At 37.9% G+C, this 11665-nt stretch overlaps 1 protein-coding gene across 1 annotated transcript in view; it reads left to right on the forward strand.

The window, feature by feature from the left end:
• The first annotated feature begins 3754 nt into the window (after positions 1–3754).
• The window catches only part of adgrl2a (adhesion G protein-coupled receptor L2a), a 101817-nt gene continuing 93906 nt past the window's right edge, over positions 3755–11665 (forward strand). The window contains exon 1 of the mRNA XM_037545231.1: positions 3755–3861. The gene's annotated coding sequence lies outside the window, so the exon portion shown is untranslated. The remainder of the gene's footprint in view (positions 3862–11665) is intronic.

The raw sequence follows: 11665 nt of genomic DNA on the forward strand, positions 1-11665 counted from the left end.
AACATTTGGGGACATGGCCTCTTGATCTAATTGCATGGCGTGATGAATAACGTCGGGTCCCGACGACTGCCTGAAGAAACGAGAGCGCAGCTATTGAGAGAGGACAGAGCCGTTCTGCGGCTGAATGATGGCGGAGAAAAGTGGCTGGACTCCAGGGATCTGTGCGGAGGCTTCATGATCGTATGGGCTTCCAGTCACCTGAGCTTGGCTTCTGTCTGAAACCAGAGTGCTTTGCTGACAAGCAGTCACTCAAAGGTGCAACCAAGCCTTTCAACAAGACTGCCCAGCGGCCAGTGACCAGAGAATATCCTCTCAGAGAAGGAGCAGCTCAGCTTATGTCATCAGTAGTAATTACTGCAACTGGAGAGTTAGGTGAATATTTGGCTGCTCAGCGTCTGCTAAATTGCTAATTAAAGCCACGATTTTTGGAAAGGAAGAGAAAATTAGCTATTGTGCTAAATCTTGAGGAACTGTTAATAATTTAGGCTCATTAACACCTGAAGAAGCGATTTATATTCCTGAGTGGCAGAATTGAAAAAATGGAAAAAATGCATCAAAGTACTACAACTGGAGAGGTGAGTGTGTGGTTAGCCTAATGTCTGCTAAATTGCTAAATGAAGAATTTGGAAAGGAAGAGAAATGAGCTTTTGTGCTAAAATGCTAATTAGATCATTAGAAGTTTTTCTCATGTAGGCCGCAGTACTAAAAGGGGAAACTGACGAAAAGAAACATCAAAGTACTGCAACTGGACATGCAGGTTAATATGTACGTAAATTGCTAATTAAAGCTAAGAATTTTGAAAAAGAAGCGATAATGATCTATTGTGATAAATAATAAGCAATAGCTAAAAATGAATCTGAAGATGATGTTCATACTCAACTGTCGGAGCAATAAAAAAAAAGCTGGAAACTGAAAAAGAAAGTGCAGTTGGAAATGTACTACAGCTGGATATGAATGAATGAATGGAAGTGAATGTGTAGCCTAATGTGTGCTAAAATGCTAAAAGCCAAGAGCTTTGGAAAGGAAGAGAAAAGTAGCTGTTGTGCTAAATATTGAAGCGTCACTAATTATTTGGGCTAATTATATTTATGTGTTATAAAAAACATGGAAATGGGAAAAACACTGTCACAGGACTGATATGGAGGTGAAGGTGTGGTTAGCTTAATAGTGGCTAAATTGTTAATTGAAGGGAAAATTAGCTGCTGCGGCAAATATGGAGCAGCTGTTAATTATTCAATCATAAAACTGGTTCATATTCATGAGCAACAATAGAAAAAGCAGAAACTGTTAAAAAAAAAAACAAGAACTGTAACTGGTGTGTAGGCAAATGTGCAGTTAGTGTAATGTTTGCTTAATTTCTCCTTAAAGCCAAAAATTTTGGAAAGAAACAACTTTTGTGGTAAATATTGAGCTGTTCCTAAATATTCTGAATAAAACTTGAAAAAGATGTTCATATTCATGATTGGCCGAGCAAGAGAAGGATTAAAGTACTGCAACGGGGTCTCAATATGGTGAAGGTGTAGTTAGCCTAATGTTTGCTAAGCTGCTAATTCAAGCCATAGTTTGGAAAGCCAGATAAAATAAGCTATTATGCTAAATATTGAGCATTTGCTAATTATTTAGCTTAATTATAAATAAAATTGGAAACAGTAAGAATACTGCAGCTGGATATGCAGGCAAAGGTTTGGTTACCATAGTGCCATCGTGCCAAACTGCTATCTAAAGCTAAGAAATGTGGAAAGGAAGAGAAAAAATTGGCTACTGTGGTAAGTAAGGAGAAACTGCTAATTGTTCAATATTAAAGATGTCTGTATTCACGATCGACAGAACAATAGAAAAAGCTAGAAACTGAAAAAGAAAGCAAGTTCAGCAACTGGATATGAAGGTAAACGTGTAATGTTTGCTAAATTGCTAACGCCATACGTTTTCTTAGTAATTGAAGAACTATTGTGCTAATATTAAGGAACTGCTAGATTTCCATTATAAGACCTGAATAACCATGATCGACAAAGCAAGAGCAGGGGATCAAAGTGCTGCTGCTGGATTTGAAAACGTGGCTGGATGTGTAGTTAAATTCCAAATTAAAGTCACACGTTTTGTGCAGGAAGAGATCGTTATAGCTGGTGCGCTGGACACTGAGCAACTGCTAATTATTTCATTATATCCCTTGAAGAAGATGTCCATATTCATGATTGATGCAGCAGTAGAAGAAATTGGAAACTGGAAAAAAGAAAGCATCGAAGTGCTGTCATGATTTAGCCCATAGCTGTACACTTCATTTGCAATTTTTCATCTCATCAAGATCAAATATTTTACTTGCTGGACAGATTATAAGGCAATGGTGCCCTCCATCAAATCTATGGGTGAAACTCAGTGAGTGATTTCATTTTGAAAGCTGTTTGGTGAAGGAGCGGAATAATATACTCCAGGCAAGACACATTTCAAAAGGCCTGTCTGCACTCCCCCCGATTTGTGGGGGGAATTTAGCACTACTAGCATTAATATGAGGATTCAGCTGAGAAATTTCTCTTGGGCTGGGGGAGTGATGCAATTGGTTACTTTATTTGCTACATGTGCCTCTCGATTGGTGCCCTACATATGGAAGAATTTGGACCAATGAGTGATGGGGCGGTGACTGCTGACATCACCAGCTTCATTCTGTGCTGTGTTTTGAGCCAAGGAAGCACCAGTGCATCTGCCCGCCCGAGAACCGAGAGAGTGATGTTAGGCTTTTGAGATGTTCTACGCTGCGTCCTAACATTTATAAATGACATCCGCAACCTTTGGAAAACATGTGCTAATTGCCTCAAATGCCAGATGCCTGCTTTGTTTATTCAGGTTCTGCATTCAGTTCCTGCTGGTTTGTCCTGTTGTAGAAGTCCCACTGTTTCACGCATCGGCTCCTAAACAAGCAGGCCCTCTCCAGGGGCGGAACTGAATCAAGTAGCTTACACTGTAGTCTTAGAGTGGCTTACTGAGGGAAGTGGCACTGAACAGGCAAATGATGGCGTACTAAACGACATGGATGTGGGTTTAGCATGGTGTAAGCCTACGGTATGATAATAAAACACTTACCAGCCCTACTGTTTTGAAACACATAGGTTTTTGACATTGATTTCTGTCATAGTACGGCAGGATCTGTGGCTTGAACCAGGCCTCGGGCACAAATTTCAGTGAAAAAAGTAACGCAAGCTCTCAAGTTTTCTCCTGTGCATTGTATGGGTTAACAAAGTTTGACAGGGAAATGGGCGCAAGATTCCAGTTGAGGATTATTTCCATTCTAAAGAGGAGTCCGTTAGCGCACGTCGCTATTTGGGATTTTGTTGACAAGGGTATCTCTTGTGCATTGTGTCCATTGTCGTTGTACAATAGTAGAATTAACATTAAAATCAGACTGGGTGAGGCGAAGGCTCCAGCGCACAGTGAGCAGCTCCTATAATCCAATCTCCCTAATGGAGTCGATGTGGCGACTGTGAAGCCCGAGCAGCAGGGATGTCTTTTGTGGGAAAATTGAAGGTCTGTATGATTTCGGGCTCCAAACCATACAGAGGTCATTCTCCTTTTGCTCGAGTTATATCCTCTGGCTGTGTTTACAACATGCTGGCTGGTAGGTGGTATTTTCAGGGCAAATCTTCAAATGAATCAAATGCCAGTTAGCTGTCTTGCTGTGGAAATGTTTTCTCCCTCTCTCTCTCACTCGCTGGGTCTATGTCTCTCTCGCTCTTTGTTGGAGGTGTTAAACCAAGCAGTGCTTTGGTTCCCAGAAAAGCACCAGAGGACAGCTGCTGAGACGCTGGTTGGCTGAGGCATGATGCCAGGTGAAGGATGCTTGTGTGGAAGACGGTTCATTTTATGTGTCAGGTACCGTAATTTCTGTTCTTAAAAAACAGCAGGACGACATGACCGAAGCTGCCTTGAAATCAGATATGCTTGAAAGTGAGAATAACAATGGAAGGGCAAGGCCTTAGACGGATCTACTCTATCAGTGGATGTCCGTGTGCAAAGCAAGGCAGATTCTGCTGTATATTAATGCTCCTAATTTCATAAATGGCTCTGAGAGTATAGTGCCTATTGTGAATGAAGCTGTGTGAAATAATATACGACCTAATTTATAGCTATTGGTTCACGTACAGCTTATTCGTCTCATTCACATAAGCCTTTGCATAAATGCTCCAGTCTTATATCACAAGCCATTCAAGCCTCGGAACATATATTTAGTCCTAGTCTGTGCAGAAAAGCAAGAGTGGTTAGTCAGAGCATGTGAAAAAGAAAGATCTCTTTGAAAAAGATATGACATTATACATTTGCCATACATGCAGTGTTATAGAGTAAGAAGCCTACTGAGCACCGCACAGTCCGTCTTCATCACTCGAAGGCCGTGACGCTGCGCTGTGATTAATAAGGTGTGCCTTCTTTTCTGTGACTGTTATTAAAGTAAATACAAAATATTGTAACAAGATTCAGGCTTTGTGCTTCACTTGCTCTGCCGTCCCATGAGGCCAAATACGCATAGTTAAGATTAGTTTAAGCAACGAAAGCTGTGCATTAATTTCGTCCACTTTATGCCTTGCTGAACACCCGCTGAATATATTTAGAACAATAATGTTTTATGGAAATAAGCTATATGTATTAAAAAACTTTAATAATTGCGCTCTTTCATACGAGCCCAAAGAAGTTCCTTTCAAATTAGTCGAATTAATAAGAATGCACTGCTGGACTGGGGATAGTGCATTTACAATTACGCACGTCCGTGAAAGAACTTTTCCCCCCTCTCAATTAAAATTCAGGCAATTATGTATTTCATAAGATTATTGACCTCGGAGGGGACTTTTCACTTTCTCCTTCCCTTTTATTATAGTATTCACCTTAATTAATATAAAACTATTGATTAGCTCCTCCTCCATTACAGAGGTGAAGCACCTTTCATGATGAGTTGTGGTTAAGGAGGAAAAGTGGGTTTGTTTCTAATCAGATTCCAAAGTTTTTCTCATTCTTCTGAAGCATTTCAGGTGTGAGATAATGAGCGCCACCTCTTTGAAATCGCACACACGCAGATTAAGGCAGTCGAGAGGCTGGCGAACCATCAATCCTGTACATTTAGGAACTAATTTATCATTATGGGAGAATACTCACATTTGTTTTATGATCTACACACAGACATGTATCAAAGTGACCGGCTGTATCTAGATATACGAGCGCTAAAGGAAAGCCAGAAGATCCATTGGACTGCTTGCTAGCCTCCTCGGATCTAGAAAGCTAATTGATATCCAAGTTGTGATTGTATGTTGACAGATCCGTGCTCTTGCATAGTCATTCTGACTTGAATCAACTCAAATGGTTAGTGTGAGCTAATGTGAAATGCACTTGACCATTATGGTTATGGCCTTAAGCCGAACAGTGTGACGGTGCATCTTCTGGGCCTACAAAGTGCTTTTATTCTGCTGGATATAAAGGTGTGCAGAAACCCTCTGTTGATGGTGCATTAAAGAGGATTTTTCACAACTGCTGCCTAATTCAATAGCTGAGACGTAAATAAAGTCATTCGGAGTAGTTTGATGTGAAATGGTTCTTTTGTAGAGACTCGGATTTCTTTGCAGTGGTGGTTATAGGAGCCAGGTGTCGCGACGTCTACAGCATAAATATACCCATTTTATTGACTATCCAAAACGGCCAGTGAACCCACATAAGTGTTATAATGGAATACTGATGATGGTAAAACAGTGGTAAGTCTGAAAAGGCTGTTTTTCTTTAGGTACTATTTTGCCTTGCAGTGCCCTACAAGTACCTCTTTCCCATGAATTGAGTAAAAATGATACATTTAAGGCCAAAACTGTCTCAGAACTATGATAAAACAATGCTCAAAACATTCAGCGATTGGCCAATTTATGGTTTCTATTTTAGCAAATCTGTGTTGCAGGTTTATGATGTTACTAACATGAGCCAACAAAAATGTTGCAGCGTAACTATACATGACTCATTTTGCTAAATGGCCATTTACACTTTACTTTATGCATTCATTTATCTGACACAGTGTGAGCTTCGGGTTCAAAATAAAAACAGAATCGGAAACAACCATAAAAATTCATGATTGGTGCGTCTCTACATTTTGTGCAATGACATTCTGTGAGGCGGCTTTTAGAGGCCTTAAACTGTCTGGATTTCTGGTTCCTATCACCACCACTTGGAATGTTTCTCTGGAATGGCACACTTCACTTCAAACCACTCAGAACGTCTTTGGTTACATCCTAAAGATTAGTTATGCAGGAATGTTGCAAAGTTGTTCCTCTTCAAGGTAAATCTAGGTGAAACATTGTTCATGTCAATATAGTCAAAATATGACACTGGCTTTTAGTTTCAGCAGTATTTATAAAACAGTAGCAGTAGATACATGATAACATTCATCTCCATGAAACAGCAGTGTCTCTGTTGCCAAGCAAAACCTAGTTCAGAATAACTAAAACGACTAAAAACGAAATTAATGTTCCAGTTTTGGAAATTTGGTTTCTGTCAGGTTGATGTTTCTAACACTGTGTAAGGTTATGATTCATTTAGAGAAGAAAACAAAACAAAACATGATGAAACACGATAAAATAAGCTACATCAGGTTTATAAGACCTACTTTTGAGAAGTGAAGAAAACAATACACAAAACAAAATAAGCTGTATCACATTTGGGAGACCTTGACCGTACAGCAGCAGTCCTCTAGAATGAAAGGTCCATTGACTTAATTAATGCACTTAAAAACCTTCTGATGGTGTGCATTTTGGAAAATTTGGGAAATGTTATGCTATTGAAGCGCATTACCGCCCAACACTGCAATAAGGGTCTCGCAATAACAGCATTTATATATATATATATATATATATATATATATATATATATATATATATATATATATATATATATATATATATATAATCACATCGCCGTGTTCTTCATAAGACGAATTTATAAACAAAAGAATTTTCAAGGAAGTCATGCTTTTCGATTTTAGCAGCTTGTATAAACAGCACAAGGAGTTTAAGCACAAGACACTTAGCTGTTTAGACCAGCTCCATTATGTTGTTTAGACAAGAACATTAGGACACTCAAATGAGGTAATGGGTCTGAGACAGTATTTGTACACAATGTGGTTTTAGAAGGCGTGCACATGTGAAGTCCGGCTCAGTCATGTGGTTCATTGAAACGTTCACTAATATTTTGCCAGTAAGTTTGTGTTTCAGGCTGCATAAAATTGTTGGGGAATAATTTAAAATGATGCTCTTGGCTTGTTTGTTTGTTTAGAAGCAAGTAAACTCTCATGCTTCAAGCTGTGGCTTTGTGATGCCATGACCATGCGCATGCTTATAGATAACGGTGCCCAAAAGGGTTTTTGGAGTGATGCTATAGAACCCAAAGTGTGGCCTGTGGTCCAAAGTTGGCTCGTGAGCATGTTTGATTTGGCCCGCCGGAACATTACCCAAAATCCACCCCCTTCAGTGTAATATGAAAACAAGGACAATGAGCAGAAACATACAAACATGTTTTTGGACTACAATTTTTAAACTACAAAGACAGAACAAACTATTTTATACTATATATCATTTACTGTTTCAGTAACAAAATACACTGTAATGGTAAAAAATACATTTTAAAATGATGCACCTTCTTTATTTATACATTATTATGTCTTTTTGGCCTACCACAAATGCATAGTGGCCCTCCAAGTCAAAAGGTTTGGGCACCTTTGCCATAGAAAAACTACTTTTGATTATTCCAAAGACCCTTTCAGTGGTTGGTTCTTTAAAAGTGTCAGTCTGAAGACCCCCGTTTAAATTATAATCTCCATATGATGTAAAGATTCTATACCAATTGAAGTTTTTTTTTTTCCTGGAACTGAATGTCAAAGCCAATAACCACTCAGGAACCTTTATTTATAAGAGTATAGGCCATTTCATGCTGGGTCTTATGATTCAAATAGACTTAACAAAATCAGGTATATAAGAAACAGCCATTGGGTTGAACAGTACTCATTCTTATCTTTCCACAGTACTGCAGTGGTTCTGTTTCGATTTAAATATGTACATCCACCTTAGCTGGAGTATGTCACTACAAAGCAAACCAAAGCAGAGTTTCTGGCCACTGCTGCACGATATTATGGGTCACCATATATCATTTCTCTTGATGGGATACAACTAAAACACATATGTTTCCACTTGGTTGTGGCCGTCACAGCATCGAGCCCCTGGGTTCAGACTTAACATCTAGTTTTAATTACAGTGACCTTAATAACAGTTGCTAAACCATTTACCACTGGTTGGATTTGTTTCACAGATATTTGTTTTAGCAGATATCTTATTTCAGAGAGAGAGAGAGAGAGAGAGAGAGAGAGAGACAGCAAGAGAGACTAGCAAGCCATGCAATGCAATGCCTACACGTATGAACTGTTGAAGAAAATAAGGTGCACTGGGAGACGTTTTCTGGAATGGCATTTGTTTGCATAGTCTGTTAAGTTAACGGTCAAGATATTTGACATTTGTGTAATCCAGAAACATATGTGGTCATAAAGGCTGTTGAATTTGAAGTTCCTCCGAGGCCTGCGAGTACGACTCCGGCTCCGCTAGCCAAACAGTGATATTTAATATGAAGTGTGAACGTTTGAAGAGCAGTAAGATTGTTTAACGTTCAAAGAAATGCACCGTTTTGATCATTCAGACCCCTGTTTCATGATTTGGATATATTTGTGTGTTAGGCGGCTATTTAGTGGTCCATTACAAAGGTATAGACAAATGGTTTTCCTGTAAACAAACCATTTTTACAACATGGTTATCTAAAAAAAAAAAGAGCAATGCTTATGTAGATCCAAAATTAAATCTGATTAAATTAGCACAGCCTTGCGCATTATTTCCCCTCAGAATAAAATTAATCTTTCTCATTTAAACATAATTTATTGCCTTAAATGTCTCTATTGTAATGGACATATCAAGGGACTTCACTTTGCTCTTTTTTTGTGTCTTAAAGTGCAATTAATGGAACGTCCTCCCTGAGCGTCCACACCCAAGTGTGGAGGCCAGTCTGGGAGATGAAACATCAGTGGAGTCATGCTGAATTATATTGACTGAAATGCATATTGTCTTTCTCTTAGACATATGAATGCTAGAAAGCAGCAAAGATGAAGGTGGATGTGATGTGTACACAAAACAATCACCATAGCGATTGAATCAACATATAATAATATGCTGATTGTTTTTGTCTTTTAGTGTGTGTGTGTGTGTGTTTATATATGTATATGTAACCCCTTAATTTCACATTTTAACCATAAAATGCATGGAATTTAGATATGAAATTTTGCCGATTACTATTTATTGCTTTGACTGTGTTTTAGCTCTTAAAGCACTGCTAGCTACTAAACTCACTTCTCCTGCAAAATTCATTTTAACAATCACTATGCAATATTTTATTGCCATGTGAAATGAGGAATGTAACATTTTTCATGTTGCACAAGAAGAGATTTGAGTTGCAGAAATATACACTGTTTGAATCTGAAGTTAAATAAAATCTAATTACCGCTCTCATCTCCTACAAACTAACATTATAGGAAGAAAAAACTTTCTTGGCAAGATTCTGTCATTTCTATTGGTCTAGCAATGTAATTTTGGCACAGTATAAACAGCCACGGGCATTTTCAAAATTTTTCAAAAAATTGCATTTCAGACTGGATTCAATGTCTGTTTGGAAGTGAGTCATACTTTTCAAAAAATTCAAATAGCACTGAAGTGTTACTAAACTACATACACAGCTGTGTGCTAAAGTTTGAATACATTTTTTTTGTAAGTAAAAATATGTTAACATAAATAGTGCACTTTATGCATGTGTTAGTGCACAAATTATATTTTACTTGCTATATTATATTATTGTACATATAAAAAAATTATATAAAATAAAATTAACACATGCTACATTTTATTAATTTTTTCCCCCAATATGTTCAATTTTGCAATTTAAATTGTGCGTGATAAGTATAAATTGTGTTAAGTTGTGCATGATAAGTATATCATTTTTTTCTAAATAAACAAAACGTGGTTGCACTGAAGCACTAAAACGTTTCCATCACACATATTACAAAATATGTATTACACATATTACACAAATGCTGAGGAAATGTAAAAATTAGGGCTGTGCCTATATGAAAATTGTGAACTGATGTCGATATCGGGTATTTTTCAGCACATATCTGTTGACACACATATGCTGATACATGACCATTATAAAGATAAAGGATTACAAATGGATTCAAATGAATAGAAAGCAGATATTTTGGCACAGTAGACTAACATTGCTCAAACATGCAGCTTATCTGAAGTACAATAAATCCATCATTAAATACTGCTTTGAAATATTGGTCAAATGTAAACATCTACCCAATGGAAATAATTGTTATTAAGCCAATATTTGCTGATTCCAATATCATCTTAGATAAGACATCTTTTATTACAAAGTCATGGCCTTTTTGGTCAGTGGAGCTACAAGCACTAAGGCTGGTGTGGACTCTGAAACGGAAAGTCCAGAAGTCCAGAAAGAGAAAATGCTAGGAGATCAGTCTTGTAAGCAACTATTGTTTCGCTGTGCACTGTATAAAGCACTGAGTGCGTGTAGAGGCTGTTTGGTGTTTGCGTGTGTCTGGCAGCCCCACGGTTTTTTTTTCTGTCATTCCAACAGATTTTTTCCCCCAGAATGTTTGAATGTATGAATGAATGAACAGAACATGAATGAACAATATGAACTTTTGATGAAAACGTTTGGCATCTCTCCAACATGGCTGCAAAGCTGCCAGTAAATGCCTATGAAAACGTTTAAAGTAGTCATCATCTTCCATTGTTTCCAGCACTCTGGCCATATTCCATTTTCACTGAAGGATTTAGGCCTGAATTGAATCAAGTTGCTCTAAAGCCTACAGGAAAACAGCACTGAAACAAAGCACTTGAAACAAACATCTAACATTTATTTTAGCATTGATCAAGGATTATACTAAAGATGTCTTAAGGAACCGGCCAGACATTAAGCAAAATAATGTGTTCATTAATAAATTCATCCATTACTGCTTGATTCTTTTACTGAATTGTTCCATTGTCTGGTAGGCTAATCTGCAAAATCAGTCAAATGATTACAGTGATATTATTCATCGACTCTTTTATTGGAACATGTACACAGATGCTACCCAATGGTAAGAAGTGGGCTGTAATGATAATGTTATTACCTGGAGAACAATTTGTGTCATAATCTAGCTGAGAGACCCAATTAAGTGCCTTAGAAAAGCAGCGCCGCTGCAGTTAACCCCTCCCGAGGTTGGTGCTCTGAGAAGATTCCACATGTGGTTTTACTTGAAGCTACGCTAATACATACACATCACTCGTTCTTGAAGAAGGAATGAATATTTGCCATTGAATGACCTTTATTACATCTGTTTTCTCTTTTGTCTCCAAAGAATATGTTGATTATTATGTAAAATTATGCTTAGAAAAACACGAGCATGCCCACTCATCCTCTAACCTTCACCTGGTGAGTAGGACTCAAATTCATATTTCTCCTCGGCACTTAAAAGACACGCTATATTACAACCAGGTGTATAGCGGCCCTCCGCGTAAAAAGTATTTCAGAGCCATTTTCTCCATGTCTAATCAAATGA

Source organism: Pygocentrus nattereri, chromosome 15 (genome assembly GCF_015220715.1).
Source record: "Pygocentrus nattereri isolate fPygNat1 chromosome 15, fPygNat1.pri, whole genome shotgun sequence".
Taxonomy (NCBI): Eukaryota; Metazoa; Chordata; class Actinopteri; order Characiformes; family Serrasalmidae; genus Pygocentrus; species Pygocentrus nattereri.